General features: G+C 38.1%; 1 long non-coding RNA gene across 2 annotated transcripts in view; it reads right to left on the bottom strand.

The window, feature by feature from the left end:
* LOC106730361 overlaps positions 1 to 25,396 on the bottom strand; it is an 857,488-nt gene that overhangs the window by 83,046 nt on the left and 749,046 nt on the right. For both annotated transcript variants that reach the window (XR_004321732.1, XR_004321733.1), the window contains 2 exons: positions 20,375 to 20,469; positions 16,615 to 16,718 (listed from right to left, as the gene is read on the bottom strand). This is a non-coding gene — a long non-coding RNA (uncharacterized LOC106730361). The remainder of the gene's footprint in view (positions 1 to 16,614; positions 16,719 to 20,374; positions 20,470 to 25,396) is intronic.

Here is a 25,396-nt window from a genome sequence, read left to right on the forward strand (position 1 = left end):
TGTTGCTTGAAATAAAGTTTTCCTTTTCTGCTCATCAATTAAATAATTAGTACACAATTCTTTCCTTTCTAGCAATGCTGAAGTAAGGGATACAAATTCTTGACTTACTAATAAAGGCAGCATCCAGCTTATGAATGGATTATGTTACCAAAATGCATTTGTTAGATGGTCATGTGGGACCCACATGCCCTTTCCCGTAGAATCAATGTTATAAATCACTGTTCGGTTTTAAGGCTGGTCCACATAAGCACACTGAAAGCGCACTGCTGCTCCTCAGCTATCCTACTGTATGTATTAGCCTGACGTCTGAGGTCTGAGCTGGAGGTAATTTACTTTGAACTAGAAGAGGGAGGAGGAGACTTTTTCCTTTTCCTGGGCACATGGCAACTCGAGGATATGGTGACCGTATCTTGTGAACGAAAAACTGTGGTGCATGACCCACCAAAGGAATTTGTTTCTTATGACAATAAAAGAATTGGAAAATAAAAACATTTTCTCCCAAAACATTCTACTGATATATGGAGATGCTGTTTGGAATCAGTACCACCCCAGAAAATCCAGTAGCTGCAGATGCTCTACACTAGTAATACTGGAGGAGAGAAAGTTGATGAGTTTTGCTTTGTTTGGTTTGGTCTGGTTTGAAAGCCCAGCTCGATGCAGGAAGCCCAGGAGGCTGTTGTAACTGACCAGGAGGGAGATGACGGGGTCTGAAATAAAGCCAAGCCAGAGGGACCAGAGAGCAGAAGACCAATTTAAGACAGGTATGAAGGTGGAAATATCAACACTCCATCTTTTTGGTGTGAAAGCCAGGGAAGAGACAAGTCGTTTGGGGGAGCTGAATGGGTGGACAGACTGGCGGTGATGTTGGATCAAAATCTTCATGGTGAAGGAAAATGAACCAATTAGCAGGGGAGATGAGCACCCAATGGCAGTTCTGTCACCCATTCTTGCATTACACAGCTCCCTTCTCTTCTCTACTTTGGACTTAACAGATTCTCTAAAAAGCACTGAGATTTTGGCATTTGATCTTCACAACTATCCCAGGAGAGAGGAGTTGTCCCTGCATTATAAAGATGACAACAGAGAATCAGACAGGCTAAGTGACTTGCTCCAGATAATGGTTAAATGGCGTTGAACTTATATGGGGGAGCTCTCTCTGACCAGTACTCTTCCATTACCTAGTCTTGCTAACTTGTGTGTCCACAACTTCTCCTTCAATTCAATTTGATTCAATTATCGCCTAAATTCAGAAAAAGCTGGATGGGTCCCTACAATACAACATGGCAGATAATGTCCTGGATTCTAGGAGGAGAGAGAACAAAGACCTAGGCTCCACCCGGCGGAGGTCTCACTAATGACGTCGGCTTACAGGGATTTGAGAGCAAGGAGACCTGTCCTGAGAAAGAACCACCTAAACAAGGAGAGAAGTACATAAGCTTGGTTCTGGGGGACGAGCTGAGCAGTATTTCCAGTAGAATCACCCACAAAACCTTGCGGTACCACTAGGGGTGGGGAAACTGAAACCATCAGTAAAATGTCTATCAAACCCCGAGATGCAGGCAGTGCTGCTTCAGCCGTGCTTGGCTCCTGTGGTGGTGAAGAGAATGCAGACACTGAAACCTAACAGACCTGGGCCTGAATTTCTGCTTAGGTGATTATTAGCAGCGTGACTGTAGGCCAGTCATTTAACCTCATGTGAAGTGGGTATAATGCTGTAAGAACTAGATGAGGTCTATGGAAATAAAAAAACCAACCTCGTGTCTAGTACATTGTGGATACTCAGACATTTTAGCTATTATTAGTATAGTTAGTATTATTAGATATGGCTCACCCCCCATTTGCGTGGCAAATGGGACAATTTAACCGTGTTAAGGACCCCAGTTTATCAGAGGTATGGGGCCCAAAGGGAGATAGGCAGATACAGCAGAAACAATGCCTTTTAAATGGACTAATTCTCCGGGGGTTGGAGTAGGGTGCTGGCAGCGCTTAGGTGAGCTGAGGTAGTTAGTAGTTGCAGCAGAATCCAGAGGAAACCACAGACCTCAGCAAAAGTTAATGGTGATGATGCCCAAAGAATAGAGTCAGAGTCAGAGTCAGAGTCAGGCAGAGGAGAGAGGAAGGGAAATGGGAGAAGTCACATGGTAACTCATTCATGACTACCTTTGCAAATTCACTCAACTACTCCTTCAGTCCCTCAAAGGATATCCATCAAACACCAGCTCTGTGCTAAGTACTGCCTACTGCAGGGATGAGGTGCTAAATAAGGTAATCAGGAACCCTGTCCTCAGAGTCCACAATCTAATGGAGGTGAGAGAGACAAAAAGCAAGTAAACCAGAAATAGTCAAGGTAAGAGAAATCAGAGAGAGGATGTGTTAAAGCACAGAGTCTCCGCATTGGAATGTGTGGGAAGAAAACACTAAAATTCTCTGAACATGCTATTTGTGCTTAGAAAATCCTAATGTTTAATTAATAGTCTCCTAACAGAGTGCTGCTGCTCCTGAGTCTGGTATGCACAGTAGATGACTGCCCTGCACCCTGAGGGAAGGGTGGGTGTGCGCGGTGGGGGGGGGCATTGTTCTCTCTGTCTCTGTCTCTGTCTCTCTCTCTCTCTCTCTCTCTCTCTCGCACTACTTGTTGGTCTTCTCTGGGGTCTGAGACTTGGGGTCTTATACGGCATTCTTTTCAGCCACACTGATATAATAAACATAACAACCTAAACATATACAACAAGAAATTGGCCAATATGTTTTTATATTATCAGAAAAGTTTGAAACATGTACATACAAGCACAATGAACCTCACTCTGAGTGTAAATTTTGTATGGTTCCTATAGGCATAGGTGGCATCTACACAATGAAATGAAAGTAATAAGATAACACTTTAAAATCACACTTTAGAGTTGCTGTATTAAAAATACTAAACAAGATTTTCAAAAATAATGAAGCATTGTTAATCACATATTCTCAGCTAAAAATTAAAATTAATATTATTTTGGGGAGAAGCAAAATTTTATCTACTTAGTAAAATAAGTATCTTTAAGATACAAACTCTTATATCATATAACAAATAATATATTTAAAACATGGTCCAGAAACATGATGTCTTAATAAAACTGTATTATTAATTTCATGAGCTAAATTTCACCTATCCTTCATCTAAATCAGCCACCAATACAGTAGTCATTTTGGTTATTCTTGGACCAATTAATAAACCATATTCTGCCTTATTAGTAACATGGAAAGTTAGAGATGAAATCCATTGCCTTTTAGACACATAGACCACACTAACGATCCACTTTCTTCTGACGCACATTTACCCCCAGGAACAATTGGTGATTCAGCGGTCAGAGCACAGAGATGGTCCCTGTGTGGCGCTCCTTGGCCGTACAGGCCATCGTTGGAGCTTTGCCCATGAGCTCGCCAGCCCACCCACGGGAGACACAGGATCATTCAACATGAGGGCTGGAACCGAGCCAGTCTGCCAGCAGAGGGGCGCTGCCGCTCGGCACAGCCCAGCCCTGCCGGGCTGTAGATTTCAGGAGAATGACAGTCAGATTCCTAAGCTGCTGCTATACAGTGGACCGGAGAGAAGCAAAGGCAGGCAAAGGGAAAGAAAACAGAAATACTCCAAGTTTTCTTAGGCGCCCAACGTCCAACCACCTGGCAGGCTTGGGACCGTAAGGGCTCAGTGCAGTTTGGTGTGCCGCAGTCCACAAACCTAAGGGATCCAAAAGTAAAGGGCCATCTTTCCACGTGGGAGATATTCATTGTACATTGGTTTCTTCCTCCACTCTTACATGGGGAGGGCAATCGTGGTCAGGAATGTCATCTTCAAATACCGAGGGCAATGACGAGCTGGGAATTCGTTTTGGGAGCACTTTTCTCACATGTGAGATCCGGCCTAACAAATAGAAGGAAATTCATCACTTTATAGCATCCATGATCTTTATGTTAAATAATTTTGTGGGAAAGAAGATTTTTAATGAGAGTAACAACTCATGTTCAGAAAATATATTTATAATTTGCTAAAGAAAGGGTAGGAGGCTTTTGGTTCAAAATGTAAACAGTAGCACATATCAAAGAATGGATAAAGATACCGAGATTATAGTCTTTGCGTAACTTAAAAATTTTTCTCTTGGCATATTTAAACGCTAGTCTTGAGGTTTGTATTTCATGTGAAATTTCTTCAGTCATCTTGAGGGGCTGTTACACACCTTCCAATCTTCCTGTAATTAAGGCAGTAGTTTTGTTGTCATCTTGTCACAACTCATGAGAAAAACTGTGAAAACTCAAGAGCACATCCCACAGGAAGTCAGGCTTAGACAGCTCTATGTAATCTTGCTTTGCAACTTGAGGCGCTTCGTTGCACTTGTGAATAGTCAGCTATTCCTTTCCCACTAACTACTCTTTCCCCACGAAAGGTTCTCTTTTCTTTTTTTTTCTTTAAAGTTTCTAAGAGGCATCTTGTTCTACTTGCTTCCAGAATATTCTGGGAACTCAGGTGTCAGTAAATCTGGCAACAAATTCAATTTAAGTTTTCTAGAATTCACTAAAATTAAGACCTTACTTTCTGGTCTTAATGGAATTCTAAATAATATATTATAAACAGAGCTCATTTGGATGAATTTGTAACTATCCCATAATGTTGGCAATCATGCACTGAGAAATTCTTTTGTAATATTTGATAATGTTTTTTGGTAAAAAAAGAAACAGATTCTGTCACATGGAGAAAGATTATATGGAATTTAAAACAATATATTACAAACCTGTATCTTTATTATTTGATGAGCCTTAGGCAGAGTCACTTGCACGTTAAAAAATATTTTCTTTGCTTATATTACTTCGAAATATTGAAAGCATGCTGTAAATATCTAGAGGTTAAATAATGACCAATAATTCATTACTAAACCAAAATGTCCTTCAAGGAGAGTTCCAAAGACCTGAATTTATTTGGTTATTATAACTTAGAACAGAAATCTATTATCTACATCACAGTGAACACAGCTGGAAAACAAAATTATAATTGGAGATGTTGTCGGTAGTCAGTGACATTAAATACCCAAATATAAGAAATCTCACAATGACTTAAATATAAAATTGGGCATGATTGGCAAGAGCACCACGGATTAAAAAGACCTAAGAACTAACCATGACCTGCAATGCCTCTAGGTACTGATTATTGTTCCACAGAATGACCTTCCCTAAAGCCAACATTGTTAAGCCTTCAAAATCTATGATTTTGCCTACTTTTGAACTCTACATTTTAATCAACTGACAAGAGCATAAAAGAGAAAAATGGAAATAATGGAAATGCTAGAAAATGGGTGGCAAAGGGAGTACAAAATGGCTGGGGTTACTTATTCTGTATAAGAGGAGGAGGGTGAGAATAATGTTGAGAACATGTAGTGATTTCGTGTGTATATGGGAGGGTGTATATTAAGTGACTGTCATCGGTACCAAATCTGGAATGTAACCTAATTGTTTTAAAATAATCTGTAAAGTTTTTCCCCTTAGGAAAAAACTTCTTGATTAAAAAAAAAAATACCCTGGGACCTCTGAGTAAGTTAAGGGGAACAAAGGAGACCATATAATTTATTGTTCATGTAATGTATGCAAAGTTAAGTTCTTCACTTAAAATGGTTAGGTGAGATTCGTGGAAGAAATGGGGCATCTGATAAACTTTATGTTTTTTCCAGGACTTTTGTCTTTGTGACAACTGTAGCCAGAGTCTAAATTTTCTTCATTTTACTCATTCCAATCCAGCTTTTTGAGATCTGTAGGTCCATGTGCCTTTAACAAGTAAAAACAAGAAATACTACAATGCCCGGAGAGGCACCTGATTCAGTTTCAGTGTAATTACCTTCCTGCTTCTCTTGCCTCTTCCTGCCAGCCTTTATTCCTGACTTCCATGCGAGGTAATGCACCTATCATTTAACTTTCCGTTCTTTCTCAGCTTCAGAACAATCACTGGTAATCCAACACTAACAGCAAACATCATGCTGTAAAGAACAAGGCTTTCTTCCTTTTTATCTTCTATTTTATTCTCTTTTTAAAGTAATTTCTAAATGAAGAAGGACAAATTCTTCCATTTCTGTTACCTGTACTTTTTTTTTTTTTTTTTTTTACTATTATGTCTGCTTTCAGCCTTCTCAATGGAATATCTGATGCTGTTCCTTCCAGAGCCTGGAAAAATCAACTTCTGCCTAAAATAATTTTTCCTGTAACATTCATTCCTGCCTGGAGATGTGACACATTTATTTGGAACTTTGGTGACAGAGGAGCTGAGACAAGCACTCACAGGACTGAGATTCTTGAGAATGTGGAGATTAAGATCTTCAAGAAAGAATCTGAGCCTTATAGGAGGCAGAAATTTTTATACTTGAGATTAGAGTTGATGAAAATGCATTTTAACAATTACTGTTATGCAAACCATTGCTAATTTCATATATATGCACATAGCATCAAGGGCTCCACAGAGTGACTGCTGCTGCTAATTGTGACTTCTTCCAAGAATTTTTGACTTTTATTTAAGCTTCATTTGATGCTGGGGAATATTCTCCATCTTTTGAAGAAGTTATGCTTCCTAAGTGATCTCATATATTAAACTGGTCATAGACTCATTCTGATCTTTAGAATAACCTGAAGATTCGGAAATACATTCATGAAGTTAACAGAAAATTCAAAATATGTCCATGGATTTATTTACTTTTTTCTTTCTTACCAATAAAGTACAACATTGAAATAAAGTCATGGTTTAAAATGAATTTTATTTATTTTTAAAAGCCACATTCCCTTTCAGGTTAATTTTTCCTTCAATTGAGTTTTATTTCATATTTCCTTATTCTTATGGTTTTGGTTGTCAGATAATTTTATCATTATCGTCCTCCAACTCAAAATGGTACCTATTTTTACTCTATATACAGTTAATATTCATTTTGTTTAAAGATAAATTATCAACTTCACGTTTTCAAATTCTACTCTTAAATATTTTCATGAAATAGTTCTAAAGGCGAAAAAAACCTGTAAAGGTCAAACTACTGAACCATTTTACTGCCTTTGTACACTTCCCACTTCAAAGGTTTTTCTATTTAATGCTAAGGTAAAATCATATCTTGATTTTCCCCCCAAATAATTTTCTGTAGTCTATATAATAAATAAAATTAAAATTTTCAATTTACATAATGCTGAAGAGAAAACTGTCATCAGATTTGCTTATTAGTTTGCTTTTATTTAGATTCAGCTTTCAAGATGTAAGAAGCATTTTATCTGTTCCTCCTACATGAATATTTGTGAATTGGCTGCCGCCAAGTAGCAGGTTGTATTATAATGTATCATATATTCATACCTTTAAGGCTTCTTTCATCATTAAAGGAGTCACTATCTTTAATTTTTGTGAGGGGCTTTAATTATTGGTGCTTATTTCATATTTTGATTAATTTTGGTTTTTAATTTCCACTACCTGTCATGGCATGTTTTGTCATGATCTTTCAGTTGGGTGCCATTTTAATTATTATTCAGGGATTCATTTTCTCATTTATTATTACCTCAGTCCTTTTAGCTGCTTTGAAAGGGCTAATATCAACTTTCAAGGATAAAGTGTGAAGAACAGATTGCCTTCACACATTGATAATTTTGAGGATTTACAAACAAGTTTAAAAATATGATTTCCATTAGTGCACTTAATAAAATTTGCTACAATTTAAGTAGTATAATCCTTGAAATTTGCATTAGCAAAGTCTTAAGAAACCATATGGTGTACATCAGTAGGTACTAATGATATCTACAACTAATTTTAATTTACAGAAAGCATTTTAAGTGAGAGTAATGAAAAAAATTACCAAAGCTTTTTTCTTGTAGTATGGCATCATTTGGTCAGGAAGTGGTGTTAACCTTTGGTCTTGGGTGGAGAAACTATGTTTTATAAATTAAAAAAAAATACTAGTAATTATATATGGAAGTATCTTGGCAGAATAAAAATAATTAGGATTTTAGGTTTAAAAGAATTGGACTTGAATCCCTACTCTGACCATTATTGGAGAAGTTGTATAAACTGCCTGTGTTTTAGTTTACATATCACTAAAATGGGGACACTTAACTCTAGCAAGGTTGGGGGTCCTCTTTAGGAAAAGGGATTGTAATTTACATATAAGAACAACTTGAATGACTGAATGACTTAAACATGCTGTTCTATTATTTTTATACTACATATACTGACTTATTAATTAACATACTCTCTCAGGCCATCTCAGGCTGTTGAGAATTACTGGTGGTAAATTTGCATGCATTTCCTTTGGAACTGACAGGCTTTTTTCAAAACAAAATGAGTCAAGTAGATTAAGAAGTGATTCAGTATGCTGGGACGCCCTTGACATGAGGTTCTCCACATAGCACGACTGTAAGATTTTACCCTAAAAATACAGGAATTTGATAAATTCCATTTTATGTTATTCCCATCAAAAGAACAAGAAAAACAAAAATGCATGTTGGGCTTATAATTATATTTGCTGCATTTTTGAGCATGTTCCTGATATGATATAATTTCCATTTTGACTAGGGATCAGTGAGACATGTGCCTTCCACTAATACTTTCACAGTTTTGATGACTGGAAGAGGTTTCCACAGAGTAGATTCTGTGCCTGTGCATCTCCAATCTAGTTTGTCCTCTATTGTAAGCAAGTCCTTCTGCTTCCGGAGCCACAGGACTTGGTCACATCATGACCGGAACTCCAGATCAGCTGCTCTGTTTGACCACTCTGGGTCAGTTGGCACAGTGGGGATGAAGAATGTTCCCAGAAGCCATTCCTAGTCCTGGATGGTTAGCAGTAATTTAACTCCTCACACAAGTGATTGCTAACCATGTAAATCTATCCAGTAAAATCAAAACTAAGGTATTTCCAGCTCACCCTCCTCTTAGCCAGAGCTTAAAAATGCTGATAGTCGTTTCAGTGCAATCCAACTTAAAGAAAAGCACTCTGGAGATGGAGGCGGTGGGGAAAGAGACAGTGAATCAAACTGATAGTGGTCAAAATATCTTACATAGGAAATCTGCAAAAATATACTACTGATGGAGCCCACTGTCAGATCCTCTCAGGGCCTTGGAAGAGCAAGGACTAGAAGCTTAAGCTTTATTAGGTTTATGTTAAATATGCCTTTGACCCCTACCTACTGTGAAAGAGGAGAAGCCTCAGGAAGTTCAAAGGTACTAATTGCTCCAAGAAGGAAGAGTTGAGAAATGTTTAGAAGGTAAATTTAGAAGGACTTGGTGAGGGTCTGTAAGGAAAGGAAGGAAAGGAAGTCAAGAAGAGAGGAAGGAAGAAGTGAATTTTATGACCCTTAGGGCTCTGAGTTGGAAACGTCATAAGGAGCAGTATGTTTTGACATGAATGGGGTAGACTGAGGAGGAGCTGATGAAAGAAGTTTTGAATCACATGTTGAAAATGTGGAACTATCTCTGCCACAGCCACGTAGAGATTTCTCCTAATATTTGTATTCAATTCTGAAACTCAGAGAAGACCGTAGGGCTAGAGACTTGTGTTTGGAAGATGTAAGTATATGAATTGCAGTTAAAACCAAGAGCATGAATGAGACACCCCTCCCCTGCCCTCACTGCCCCCCCCCCCCACATCACTACGGATGATGTGTAAAGCAATCGATCACAGTGGGGGCCCAAGAACTGTGGTTTTTAAAATGGGAGCAGAGGAAAGGATTTGGAACTGTGAGAAAGGTAAGAGGAGAAACTGGAATGAGCTATGCCATGGAACGAATTCCTGCGAATAAACAGTTCCTAAAAAGAAAAAGGATTCAAAAGTGACAATCAAAGATAGAAAAGTCTGAGTTAAACGGGGAGATTAAAAGCAGAGGCCATGTAAACCACACAGAGAGGAAAGCTGGCTGAGTGAGGGAGTGAGAAAAGCTGGGTACTTGTTAAAAAGAAACACTGGGCTGATGAGCTTTCCCTCCCTTTTTTTTTAAGTGAGGGGAAAACCTGAGCATGTTTGCAGAGTGTAGGAGCAATGTCAGTAAACAAGGAGCGCTCTGAAATTCAGGTGTCACAGAAATAGTTCCTAAGAAGCTTTTCCTAGCACTCCCTCCTCTGAATTCCTGCTTACCTTCTACCTGCAGCGCGGACTGACTGTCTTGCCTATGCGTACTTGTGGCTCTTTACATACACATTAGACAATTACCTAGTTGTCAGTACTTCCCACTAGAGAATCTAGGGCCCCGTTTAGTTTGTCTTTAAATTCCTCTTGCTTACAGTCATGTTTATTGAAAGAATGTCTCTACCTAGGAAGAGAGGGAAAGACACAGGATAGAGAGCAGAAAACAGGATCTGTCAAACAAGGGGACTCTTCATAATATCTTGAAATTTCAGCGAAATGATGAAGACAGGCTTAAATCTCGAGTTGAGTTTACGGAGTTCAGACTGTGATCTTACTTACGACATTTGCAGAGCCAGATCAATCTCACCTCTAGGGTATCTGACTTTAATATTTTTTAGACTCTTCCCTGATGGCTCCTTTTTTTGTGCTCTTTATTTCAGAGGCCTAGCCGTACGGAGCATGTAGAGAGAATATATAACAAGTAGTAGTGGCGAATGAGACCATCAAATAAAGACGTTCTGAAACACTGAAACCTATGAGTATCTGAACTATTTTAAAACTCCAGATCAATTTGTACAGGGAACAACAACAACAACAACAACAACAACAACAACAAAACTCGGTTTCACAATCAAGAGCTATTTGCTTTATTTCAAGCAGCTGTTTCTTAGACTAAAGCTGTTAGTCACAAATTAGACAAGGTGAGAAACTGGGGATGATAGTCCACTCGTCATCAATACTTTAACCCCCGCAAAAGAGAGAAGAAATAAATGTATGCCCGTTGATTGCAAATCAATAGAGTTATCTTCATTTGCAAAGGACAGCACATTAGAACATGTTGATTTAGTTTTCCTTATTTCTGTTGAATAAACACACAGGTCGCTAATCATCAGCTACTAAATATATTTTCCAAAGGTGAACAAAAGAAGTGGGTAATTTGATGCTTCTTAATTAAGCTCACAACACAGAATATTTTTTATACTCTTAAAAGCATTTGTTTATGAAAGCTAAATGAGTATAGATTTCTGATAGAAAGATCCCCATCCCCCCAACACACCAACAGCTGGGAGTCATTCTGGCTAGTAAATTATATGCTGTCCTCTACATTGCCTTGTAAATGACCTCAACCCTGACCTTGACACAGCAGTATTTCTAAGAGAGAATAATAATTTATTCTCCATGTTAGATGAACTAAGCCCATGGTGATTCTCAGCTATAATTCTCTACTATTTACTGAAAAACTGGTCCTATATATTCAGATAAATTATAGGTGGAGAAAGAGTGAGAGAGAGAGAAATAGGAGACATATAGATGGATTTAAAAATGCAAGCACAGATGTATAGAAGGAGGGTGGCCAGGAGGCAGGGAGGGGTAAATAGCTATCTGAGTGGTCATCTAAGCAGTGTGGCTTCAGCTATATGGAAAATTTTTAACTTCATACACATTAATTTAGTGTTTCTACACCCTTTATCAAACTTCAAAACCTGTTTTCCACATATAGGGTGATAGCTCTAGATGTAGGTAGAGACATAATCTTTGAGGATTTTGTAAGGCCATAACAATCATTTACATTCATAGAATTTCTATATCTAAGATTAACACACCTGCAATGAGAACGGCACAGTTGTTACACTGACCCATAACCATTTCCCATATATCCCAGCCCACATTAGCCCATTTTAAAGCTTTGTTTATGTGTATGTAAACCCCGACATTAATGTTTTGTATTCTGAAAATTTCACCCGCACAGCGCCAGTCACTTAATTGCACTAATTATTATTCACACATTAGCGCCTATTAGTCAGCATGGGTTTCTTTCCATTTTTTTAAAATGTTTTAGCCAGCATTCAGATTGCACTTACTTGGCAGAAATGACTTGTTATAGTGGTTTTCAAAATCTGGCAGTAAGCCTAAGGAGAGACCTCTTTTGCTGTTTGAATTTCCTGTTCCAGTCATCATCACAGATCTAAAGAGACAATCTGTTATACTCATTGAAACTTTATGGGGAAATGGTGAAGAGGAACTTCAGAAGGTCCCCAAATTCTATTGCCAAAGTAATAGAGAATATTCTTCTAGCACACTGGGGTTCAATTATATTGTGTTTGATATGTAATTACTGGTGGGAAATTCATCCTTTATAAACTGTTATAGATTTTTTGTTTTCAGTCAGTGTTATTTCATAGAAATCTTAGAAAGGAAACATTTAAGCATACTCAGGGGCATGACCTGCCTAAATTGGACCCCAGTTTAACATATATTAAGATAGAACATTGAATTTGTCTATAATGAAAGATTGAGATTACTGTAAGTTAAGAATTTGGACACACATAGTAATAATGAAGTTGAAGTTAATTTTAAATATTATATATAGCTTGCTGAGGATACTAACTTAAAAGCTGGCATTGACAGAAAGGATATTGCATTAATTACTATTTCCTGAACAATAATAGAGGACAATCTATTTGTTTTCCCCTAAACCCTATTAATTAAAAAAATTTCCTTTGGTCATTTAAAACTCTCATTTTATGGACTGAATTCCCAGAAGGAAACCACAGATTTGTAGACCACAGAAGCAGTAAAACAAACCATCACATTCTCCCATATGCTCAGCTTGGTTGACAAGCTTGATTAACACTACGTCTTGCAGAACCTCAGAGTTTGAGGGAACTCTGAAGAAAATGCCAGTAGAGAAGGAGAGGTGGAAGATTCATGAGTGTCTTAGTCCACTCAGGCAGCTATAACAAAGTACCATAGCATGGGCGGCTTATAGACAACAGAAGTTGGTTGCTTACAGTTCTGGAGGCTGGAAGTCTGAGTCCAGGGTGCCAGTGTGGTTGGATTCTGGTGAGAGCCCTCTTCTGGGCTGCAGACTTCCTCCTCCTCCGTGTATCCTCATATGATGGAAAAAGGACAAGGAGCTCTTCGGTGTTCCTTTTATGAGAGTCCAATCCCGCTTATGAGTGCTCTGCCCTCACGACCTAATTACCCCCCAAAGGTCCACTTTCATCTCCCTGACATTGGGGGTCAGGGCTTTGACTGAACTTTGGGGAGACACAAACATTCAGTCCATTGCACGGAAGAAGAGGAAGCCGTTCTCTGACACTCTTTTCCCTCAGTTAGTTCCTTACAAGGCCATCTGTAAGTCTCTGCTGGCTGGTCAAGCTGACTTTGGGTTTCGATCCTTAGCTCATGGTTCCTGGGTTAACTCCATTTAAAATAAAATTTTAAGTTCATCTCTTCAAAATACACTATGGATTCTGGAACCCTTGTTCCAAGGCAAACAGTTCAATAGTATCCCAAAAGGATTAAAATGGAAATCTCTGGGCTCTCTGGAAGCTGGAGAGAACAGTGTGGTGCAAAGGCTTCAGGGAACCCAGACAGTAACTGTCATAGGACTGTCAGTATAATGCAGGGGAAGTGAACTAAAAGAGTTAGTGGGTAAAAGCCAAATCAAAGGCAAGGCCCAGTTAGTCCCCGTAGGACAAAGGAACCAGTAAATGGGAACGTGAAAGAAAGAACTGGGAATCACTTGGATTTGTTGAGATTAAATAAAAACAAGATGACAATACAGAGAGGATTAAGGTCAAGGCGGAGCCACTGCAAGGACTGTTGATTCAAGAAGTTAGGAGAACCAAGGAGCAGCTAAAATATCCTTCTGATGTGGTAACCAGGGGCTATACCTGATCTTAAAGGATTCTGTAGATAAAGAAAGGCACTAGGAAAGAGTGAGAGGTTGGCAAGGTCACCACACAGAGCTCTTTCTGTTACCTCATACCTGGGTGAGAGTTCTTCTGGCTCTGTACCTCCATGGCACTTGACCTGTCCTCTCTGAGGACCTGTGGCCATCCACACACTTGTTTCCCCTTGTCTCTCCGTACACGTTAAGCCCTAGAGGTCCAGACTATGCATTAACTCTGCAGTTCCTAGTGCACTGTTTTACAAAGTTTAATCCAAACTAAACTATTGATATGAACTGAGATATAAATGGACCAAATGATAAATATGTCCACATCTCTGGGCTGTGTTTCATTTCACACGGTATTTGTTAGACTTGTCTTCGGCTGTTTAATTCAGTTGCTTGGGGTGTGATGAAAATGATGCGGAGGTCACAAGTTCAGTCCTTGTGTGAGCAGCTTGCTGAGCTCTATTTTATGGCTACCGAGTCCACTGGCCAGCTGTCTTAAACATGCATGACACTGGCCACCAGAGGATGAGAAAAGATATGGGGGATCATAGGAACCTCATCACCTCGGATAACAATATAGCTCAGAGTGCTTGACTCATAATAATCGGTCTTCGCACATAGGGCCCTGCTGTTTCCTTCAGGAATACTGCTTAAAATATTACCATACTATCCTTTTAGAAGTCCAGGAAGGCACGAGCCACAAATAGAATTAGGCAGCACAGTGGAAAGAGTAGGAAAGCCATCTGAGAGACTGAGGCTCGAATATTATCAATGCCACTTGTGGCTAATACAGTCCCTCGGACAAGTATTTAGTCTTTCTGAGCCCTAATTTCACTATCCATAAAAACTTACTTTATAGGACTGTTGTGAGAATTAGAGGAGATAATATTTATGTCACAAGTAAATGCTTAGTATGTGTTAGCTGTTAGAATTTAGAGTTGCAAGTAGCCTGGGAGAGGACGGCTGGCTACATTTGAGAAGAGCAGGGATGTAAGAATCAAAGTTATCGAGGCTGTCAAGGATCTCAGTGAGATACCCAAGCCTGAGTTTTACAGATAAGAAATTGAAGAATCTCAGGTTAAAGTGCCTTGCTTGGTAGTCACAAACGGGCAGAGCTGAGACTTGAACCTCCATTTCTATGTCCAGTGTCACTTCTTCATGCTCGCAGTAGGAGGCAGTCTGAATTCCAATGAGGAATGGAACATTTAGAAGACTTCAGTAAGTTCTCTAGTGAGCACAAAAAACACTATAACTTGGTTCTTAACTTAAGCAATGCTTATTGAATGCTTATCCCATGCCAACACTGTCCTAGGAATTGGGATGCTTGAGATTTATCAAGATAAACATAAAACAGGCCCTACCCATGTGAGGACAAAACTCCAGAGAAAGATCACCAAGTGAACAAATGCATACAATTCAGGGCAGCAAAAGCCCGAGGAAGGAGCTGTGCAGTGAAAGAAGTCCTGGAACTTCCCAGGGAGAGGCGACTGAGCTTCTGCATCTGTCCAAGCAGCTACATTATGCTCTGCCAGTGCTATCAGTTCTCCCTTCCCCTCGTACATTTGCCCATAGAAACAACTGTCAAAGAGTATGTTAAGAAAAGCTCACTCATCTTTTTACTACATACGGTGGCTCTACGACCATTTGGTAGTAGGACGTGGACTTGAGTTTCAAACAGAAAATGAAAAGTGTTAAGTTTACTTATGTGGTTTTTTGACATCCTGAGTTGCTCGGTAATAACAGAAATTCTATTTTTTTCACTGTTTATATTAGTCTCACCCTTGAAAGGAGTGGGGGCACTTACACCATCTTTGGTCACTATGTATGCCCTGCCTGCTCTTGGGGCTTATTCTCATGCAGTCCCTAATAATAGGAAACCTTCATTCAGGAAAAGACTGCCAGAATCATTGTTCCATTCCTTTTGTTTGGAGGAACCAGTGCTCAGGCAATATTTCACTTGGTTGAAGAGTAACTCTGCTACATATAAAAATAGATCTACATAGTAAACAATTTTATGGTTACTAGGGAAAAGGGGTGGGAAGGGATAAATTTGGGAGTCTGAGACTTACAAATATAAGCCACTATATATAAAAATAGATTTAAAAAATTAGTTTCTGCTGTATAGCACAGGGAACTATGTCCAATACCTTTAATGAAAAAATATGAAAACAAATATATGTTTGTGTATGTATGCCTTGGACATTGTGCTGTACACAAGAAATTGACACACTGTAATTGATGGTACTTCAATAAAAAAAATAGATCTTGTCGAATATTTCCTCAGTATCATCTTCTGTGTGCTACTTTTGGTGATCTTAGGCCATGCTCTTTGTTGACTGGCTTTGATTCATGGGTGTACTCTTTGTTCAAAGGAATTATCTCTTGATCAAAAATTAATACTGACAAAAATAATTTGATGGATGGTCTAGTGCTGTTAAAATTCAAAAGAAGCAAGAATTTGTATTGTATTTTGAGATTACAGTGAATTAATCTAATTTGAAAAAAGGATAAATTTTCAATTAAAAAATTAATTAAATAGAGCCCCTAAAGTTCAATAGAAGTAAAACAAGATGATACTGCTAAAAAGAGTCTTACTTGGTTTTTAGAAAAAGAATGAGGAGTGGGGAAGAAAATATTATTTTTCTTGAGACAACCAAAAAGATCTATTTTGTCAAATGTCAAAAATAACCTCTCCTGCCAAAAAACCACAAAAAACAAAACAAAACAAAAAAACCCACCATCTTCAATTTCTTTAACCAAATTGAGCAGGTATCATGGTTTTGCAGCTTTACATGAGGTTAACGTAAAGGCTGTGTTCATTTCACTTACTGTATAATTAGGATTTGAGTCCAAATCCCGGAGTGCATATGACAGGGATTTTCTTAAGGCAACTATCTGCTCTTCTCAAAATGGTCTTCTTATTTCTTGTGTTTCTAAAATCAGAAAAGTGAGTATAAACAAACAATAGGTGACCTTTGTGAGTAAAACATCTGAGCATAGAAAGATTAATCGACCTCCATCAGCCAGTCATTAAATCAAATAGGAGCTTTTCTTGTACTTTTAAACCTCCGATTTACAGTCAGGCAAATTGTGTAAAAAGGCTGGTAATACAGTGACGCCCAATGCCACTGGGCTTTAGAAAGCTGACAGTTCCTGTAAAATAGTCATTAAACAACCTCTAGAAGAGACTCATCAGCAGATGCCCCCAGGTGAAGGAGAGAGAAAGCTGAGAGAATGAAGGAGAATCTAACATCTTAGCATGACTGAATTAAACAGAGCATATTATGCTGATTTTCAGAGTCAGCCCAGTAATTTAATTTTCAGAGCAGTTCCTTTGATTGCAGCAACCATTTTATGAAACATTAATAAAACTTTGTGTGTGTGTGTGTGTGTGTGTGTATGTAACACACATCTCTTTTCCATTTCATTAAGAAAAAGGAGTCAACATAGTCAAATTAGTTCTGTAAATGCCAAAAATAAAAAGATTTTTGTTGTTACTTTTGAAAAGGCAAAGAAGCAGAAGAATATAGCTCCCACTGTGTTATTCTGCAGTGAGCACAGAACAGGGAGCAGGAAATAAAGTACATAAAGTTATTACATGTTAGGCCGTGGGATTTTACATGAAGACTCTGAGCTAAATCACTACTGTAATGTGTAATCCAAATGTGATTTTGTACCTCCTGTATAATGATGTCTGTTGTGCATCCAAATTAATTGTTGTGGAATAGATATTGCCTTATATCCTAAGTGTGTATCAAAGACATCTAAGATAATAGATATGCTTGGATCAAGATACCCAGTGAAGAGTTGTTTTTAATGATTTTTGTTTTACATTTTGAATAACAGAATATTCACAAATATGAATGTTTTAAAGAAGGAAGGACCTTTAATAATTAATATAGATCTGCCTCACTTTACAGAATATGTATGTTCCTGAAATGTGCATCATAAAACTATTTTCTTTGCAAGTTAACTTATATTTTCTCATTTATTTCCCTCATAAAACTGAAGATCTATTCTCACTGAAGTAATTTTTGGCTCAAAGACAATGATCACATTTAAGAATGAATCAACCCTTTTAAATCAGTGGTAAATTTTATATTCAAATCTAGTAATTATCCTTAGTCTGAGCTTTTGGGTTATAACTCTCTCTTTTCTTCCATGACACAGACCTTATTTTAACCTTCTGGTGAGATACCTGGCATTCCCCACTCCTCTGTATTTTTTTTTTAAAGAAATAAGCATATATCAATGATAAATAAACAAATCAGAATATGCCTTTAAAGCAAAAAAATGTAGTTACACTGCTAGTCACAGCAAGGACATGAGAAATGTCACAGAGGGGCAGCTCTGGAGGACATTGGGGTCCCAGAGACCTAGGGTCACTGTGGATGTTGCAGGTGACTCACCAAAGGCTTAGCTAGGTCATCTGGCCTCTCAGGGATTTGGTTTCCTCATCCTTAAAATGAAGAGGCCACATAAAGAGTGAAATGTTTTTTTCCATCATTATAGCTTTGGGATTCCAATAAGGGTGTTCTCTCTACATAGGCCCGGGTAGTACTTTCTCTGATATTTTACATGCTTATTAATAATAATATCTTTGTTAATCTTGGCAGTCCTTCCTCACAGTAAGATAGGTACCACTAAAAAGACCGTGGCCACATACCCAAGAAAGCCGTTTCCCAAATGGTGTTTGTTTAATGATTATTCCTATATTTTATTTCCAATTTTTGATGCTTATGGGTTTTCCCAGTTCTTCTATTAAATTATAAATTTGTAATTACTTCTGGTCCTGAATTCACAACTTGGACCTTGGTATTTGTTTGTATAGTTGAGACTCAAAATAATATCTAGTTAGCAAGCGTAGGATTCAAAGTCTCTTGGGTATTACTATTGTATAAAAGCCTGAAAGGAGTCTCAGAATTTGTTTCATCTCATTGCATCAAACATGTCAATTAACTCTTTAAGTTCTATATTCTTATAAAATGAATAACCTGTTGGGAAAATCATAAAGATTCACATTTAAGCCCACACCTTAGGCACTTGTTAATCACCAACTGTAAAAGACCCATAAGATTAAGCACCACGCACTCAGGGAAGGAAGGAAATGAAAATCAGTTGTTTAACAGACTTTCATCTGGGAGAGATTCTATTAAGAGCCTCTTTCCTATATGCCAAGATATGAATGCTTGAGTGTAATTCAATTTTGTACAAAAGAAAATTCCATTCAAATCTAAAGATAGAATATTTCTATTCCAAGTTACTTTCCACTGAATTACTGAGAAGAATTGAACGATAGCAATCCCAAATCCTAAATGTATGAAACAAGTCTTCAAATAGTTGAAAAATAACATTCGCAAATTCTTGGGCCATGGCTGACAGCAGAATAAGGCCGACTATTCAGCGGGTTAAGGTTAATTCCATGGTGTGTAGGGGGGGATACAGTCAACTTGAATATTGGTAGCAAACCTTCTGGGTGCGTGTAGCCATTTTCCTGTGATTCCTTTAAAAGGGAAGCACAGTGTGGAACCCCAGATGCCAGCCCTAAGTTACACAATCTACTGGGCTACCCTTTTTTCAAAAGTTTAATTTCCATTGTTAGTCCCATGAAGAACAGCCCTGCCCTCTCTATTTCCTTGCAGAGCTGCTTTTGATGGAAAACTTTGTGGATGTTTGTGATATTGCTCAGAGCCCATTGGCAGATGAGCATCTCTTGCTGTGGCCTCCATCATTATTTGCCTGTCTTGTCTATTAACGAGCACTATCATCCCATCGTGGGATGACAGCTGCAACACGTACTCAGGCGCAATAAACAGCTAAATGAGGCGCACAGCAATTTCACTTGTCACCAGCGCCCTCGGCACGACTGGCTGCACAGCTTGATGCATAAATTCATGAGGCTGTTGCATATGATGGAGTATGCTTGGCTGAAAGAGGTGATGGATAGCAGGGCAGCTAAAAATGGCCATCACCTTGACTCTGTCAGGACATTTTTTAAAACTACCCCATCAGCTTTCTTGTATTCAATGCACTATCATAGCACAGAAGACTCTCAGGTACTGATCTGATACTTTTCTTCAATAAAGACTTTTGGGGAGTTTTCCTTAAAAGGAGGTACCATGAACTGAGGTGGGTTTCACTTATTCATCACTAGCTCTGATGCTGCTAGATTAACGTAGGTTTAAGAGAAGAATTTTCTACAGAAAAGTCTCAAAAATCAATTTAAGTCTCAATAATGGGGAGGGGGAACAATGTGAGGTTTTAAAAACATTTCTGAATCAGACAGTAGAGCAGTGGATTGGCTAACATGAGATTTGAGGAATTTGAAAATAAACATAAGAATATTCAAACACATGAATCCAGGGATAGAACTTACATACAACTCATTACGACACTGAATTAAATTCCAGGGCACATCATTACATCAGTGTTGGCAATGCATTTTCTAATTGGTATACAAAACACAAGTAAGGATTAATACTTTATAGAAGTGCCTTCATCAAAGAAGCACTGCACTGGGGACTTTAAAAATAACCAATGATACAGTGCATTCATTTCTCTAAAAATATCTCTTTAACCTCTTACTTACTCTGAATTTAAGCCAGACTTAACCACCATAGGCAGGGCCTGGGGTGTCCCACTGAAATGGGCTGTGCATCCTCCATCTATGTTAGTGGAAATCATCTAAGGAAGACAAATATAAAGGCAACAAAATCAATGAGGCAGTTTCCTGCAAAGCTTTATGCATTAATCTCTATCACACAGAGATATATACACACACCAGTGTAAGGGAAGGAAGTCACTTGTTCTCTAATAAAAGAGAAAACCCTTGATAATAAGCAATTAATAAAGTTGTCACGATTAGTTATGCAACTATGAATCAACACGCACAGTAAAAATGACCACTTTCTATAGACATAAAATATCTATGATTCAATCACAGTGAAAACAGTCATTAATATGGGTGGTTATGAATGATTCTTATAGCTACTTTCCTTCTCTTCCTTTTGTAATAAATTAGGGGCTCCTGAGTGAGAGTTACTCTAACAATTCAGATAAATATATGCTAGATTAGACAGCAAATTTATTAGCCATTTCCCCTTTTGTCCTTTTGTTCTTCTCTTCCCATAGCCAAACTCATGTTTCTTAAACTCACCTGTCCAAAAATCCCCTAAATTTAGCAAAAGTATTTTTAAAATAAAGCTAGAGAAATGTGAAATCTTTGGGGGTAAGTTTCAGTATTAATGTGAATCCAAAGTGCCATTCCAAAGGATGAAAAAGATATCCAAGTACCTAGGAGGAAAATACTTTTAAATTGTTGGAGGAGGAGAGGCCTTTTAAAAAAGATAGTTAGATGGCATGATATCCAGTGATAGCCTTAAGATACCACTTTAATAACTAGTCACCTGGCAAGTCCAGGAGTGGGTGGCTCTGATGTAGGTAAGGAGGCATGGACACTGGCCATTAGTGGGGAGGGCGATGGAGAACAAAAACTTTGAAAGAATAGGGAAGATTAAGAAGATCCCCTACCAACAGGACTAGAATTAGAGGACACTGTGAACCAACAGGGGTCAAGCTAACAGTGTGCATTGTGTGCCTACTTTAAGCCAAGCATTGCAAGATCAGGATTAGGGTGAGATAAATGAGATACTCTACCTAAGTACAAAACTTAAGGGAGTGCAAAAAAACTCAATAATCAACATAAGTGACAATTCAATACAATATGTCTTAAAATAGAAATTAATGCAAAATATTCATGATTGCATTCGTTCTATTGCTGCATAAAAATTACTGCAAACTTAATGGCTTAAAACAATACCCATTTATTATCTCAGTTTCTGTGGGTCAGAAGCCTGTGATGGCTTGCCTGGGTCAACTTAGAATCTTACAAGGATGAAATCAAATTATAGCTCACAGTCCTCTTCCAAGCTCCTTTTTGTTAATAGCAGAAGTCAATTCTTTGTGGTTCTAAAACTGAGGACTCCACCTACTTGCTGTCGGCACCTGCTGATCATGCTCATTCCTTGTAGATGCTCCCCAGTCTTTGCCTGTGGCTTTCTCCTTCAATGCAGTGGCGACAAATTGAATCCTACCTGTGCTTGGAATCTTCCTGACTTCTGGCTTTTTTTTTTGCCATCAGCCAGAGAAGGCTCTCTGCTTTTAAAGGTTTGTGTGATTAGATCAAGTCCTCCCAGGTAATCTTCCTATCTTAAGGCCAACTGTGACATATAACACAACACAACACAGCAACATAACGTAACATACAATAACATGATCACGAGAATGATAGCTCATCATGTTCACAGGTTGTGGGGATTAGGGAAGGACATCTTTGGGCAATTATTTTAGATTCTGTCTAATACAAGGATGAATAAAATATCAAACTTTTAAATAAAGACAGGATTTAGCCCTGCCCTTGCATGACCCTGATTCACTTCCTCACCCAAGCCCTAACCATGTTTCTGATAAAACCTTTTTTTTTTTTTTAACAAAAACAGGAAGCTGGTCTACAAGTCATAATTTCCCACTTTGATTTTTTAAAATTTGATTAAAATATTATGTATTTATTGGTGCCACTCTCTTCTTAAATTTTGTACCCACAGTGAATGCCTCCATCACCTCACACTAGTCTCAGCCCTTTGTGTGTCACCTCCACCTTCTCATTTAATTTTCCTCACAGCCTTGTAAGGTGGGCCTGGCCAGTACCTAACACACATGGGGACACAGAGAAGGCATGGAATTTGGTCACATTCACACAGGTGTTAAAACACAGAGCTGGGATCCTAACTCAGATTCACCTGTCTCCAGAAACCAAGCTTTGCCAGTACATTCGGGGCTTACTAGGAAGAACCAATGAGCAGAGGCTGTCAGAAACTCAGGTCATGGATTCAGAATGCTTTACTCAGCATTCCTACACTATTCACTTAAATTGTTAAACCTGTTTAAGCCTCAGGTTGAGATAATAAGAGGCACCTTTTACAGTTTATGGAAGGTGTAAGTGACAAAACTATACATTCTTTAACATCAGGGACGTCTTTAATTTTATATATAGCTAGCATGCAATAGCTCTGTGAGAGAATTAAGATTGAAGGAATGAATGAGATAAAATAATATAAAAACTCTATGACTGCTATGATCGCTATGATCTATAAAGTACCATACACGTATGATATGGCTTCTGCAGAAACATTAGATGCCTCAGTTAGGGAAATATAAAATTTCTAAAATGTTTTGGAGTTATCTCCTATAATTAGTTTCCTTAATATAATAATTAGTTGAGAGCAAAAGCCTAGATTGTAGTATTAGGCAAACACATTAATTTAAGGTTGGTCTCCTGTGCTCTCTAAATTGAGCCATGTGGTGATTAGCACCTGCTATAAAAATGGAAACCAAAAAAGAAAAAAAATCCCTCAATGATAAATTAGCTTTTATTTAATATCAGAATTTAGGTTTCATTGCACTGTGGTCTGTGAATAACAGGCAACCACCAACTGCATGGATAGTTTAGCCAAGGAAAGGAAAAAAGAGAGAAAGAGAAAGAAAGAAGGAGGTTGGGAAGGATGGAGGGAGGCAGGCAGGGAGAGAGGGAGAGAAAAAGGAAAAGAAAGAAAGAAAGAAAGAGAGAGAGAGGAAGGAAGGAAGGAAGGAAGGAAGGAAGGAAGGAAGGAAGGAAGGAAGGAAGGAAGAAAGAAAAGAAAGAAAGAAAGAAAGAAAGAAAGAAAGAAAGAAAGAAAGAAAGAAAGAAAGAAAGAAAGAAAAGAAAGAAGGAAGGAAGGGAAAGAGAGAAAGAGAGGAAGGAAGGAAGGGAAAGAAAGAGGAAGGAAGGAAGAAAGAGAGGAAGGAAGGAAGGAAAAGAGGAAGGAAGGAAGGAAAAGAGGAGGAAGAAAGAAAGAAAGAAAGAAAGAAAGAAAGAAAGAAAGAAAGAAAGAAAGAAATGAAGGAAGGAAGGAAGAAAAGAACTTTCCTGGATAACTCAGATAATTAGATAATATGATATTTTGCAATATGTTACCTAGGGTCTTGACCAACTCTATAATTTGAACTTTAAAATCATTTGCATTTATTAAACAAATTACTCAAGAACATTTTTATATTGAAATATGTTTTCTTCTTCTGAAAAAAAAAGTGACAATCTAACCTAAATGAACATCAGCCAAAGCAGAGAGCAAAACTCTGGAGAGGAATCAGGAGCACATTTTATACTCAACTTTTGGCTGAGACAGGGCTCAGCACGGGTGCGCTCCAGATGATAGATTGGAGCTGTGCTTGGCTCTTTATGGGTTTGGCTGATACCTGGCTGTCCAGAGACCGTTTCTTCCTCGGAAAGCCCAAATACCTCTTTTAGAGCAAAATTACCCCAATGCAATTCATTTCTAATAGCTTTATTATGCTGTTTTCTGTTTATCTGTCACATTACATAGCCACATATATAGTGATACATATATATACTTAAAATATAATACAAATTACATTTATTTCAAACTTTTATTAATTATATATTTTTAATCCCCAGATACACAAATACTGGATTCAGGATGCTAAAACATAGTAAAGAAGCTATTACTGATTATTTTGGTATGCACATATGTTTACGAGCAGTATTTTTTTCCATTCTCTAATTTTGTTCTTTCTCTCCTTGTACATTGATGACAATGTGCTATGTGGCATCATTTTTATAAAAGAGTATGTCTCTAGGTATGATGGCTTGAGTTAACACTATCTTTTCTATTAGCTTCCCGCTCTCACTTGTCTTTTCTCTGTCTGTGTACATTATTATCCTTTCTGTTGATTACACTTTTCCTTACACTCCACGATGAGTCTTCTTTCTATTTTAGGAGTTATGGAACTGAGCTTCTTTATCGGAACTTGATCCAGATTCCACTTCAAAATGGGAAATGATTAAACAGATCCCCTGGTATGTTCCAGAGTGAAAAAAACAAGTTAATAATCCTCATCATGACCGCTTTGCTTAGCTTCAACATCAGTCCTCTGCTGTAGATCTGATTATGCTATGTCCCTGCCTGAAAGGACTCAGTGTTTTCTCTGTGTCTCTAGGGGAAGGCTTCAGGACTCCGAGCACGGTCTCCACAGCGCACTGTGGCCTGGCCCTGCTGCTGCCCGGCTGCTAACACGTCACCCTCCCCATTACTCTCTATGCTTCAGCTATGCTTGCTGTCTTCCATTTCCATCCATGTGGACTGTATGTGCATATGGATTAACTCGTTTAGTTTCACACTCAAAATAACTCTATGAATTAGACAATAACATTCTCTCTACTTATAAGTGAAGAAAGAGACACAAAGAGGCTAAATAATTTACCAAAGACTTGTGGTAAGAAGTCACCGAGCTAAGCTTAACTTAAGTCAGAACTTAATCACTTCTGAAATTTTATACAAAGAGAAATGTCTACAGATTTTCCTTGACTTATGATGGGGTTATGATTCCATAATTCATCACGAGTAAAAAATACTGTAAGTTGAAAATCCACTTAATAAACTTAACTTACTGAACATCATAGCTTAGCCTAGCCTACGTTAAACATGCTCAGAACACAGCCTACAATTAGGCAAAATCATTTAACATGAAGCCTACTTTATAATAAGGTGTTGAG

This window comes from Camelus ferus, chromosome 8 (assembly GCF_009834535.1).
Source record: "Camelus ferus isolate YT-003-E chromosome 8, BCGSAC_Cfer_1.0, whole genome shotgun sequence".
Lineage (NCBI taxonomy): Eukaryota > Metazoa > Chordata > Mammalia > Artiodactyla > Camelidae > Camelus > Camelus ferus.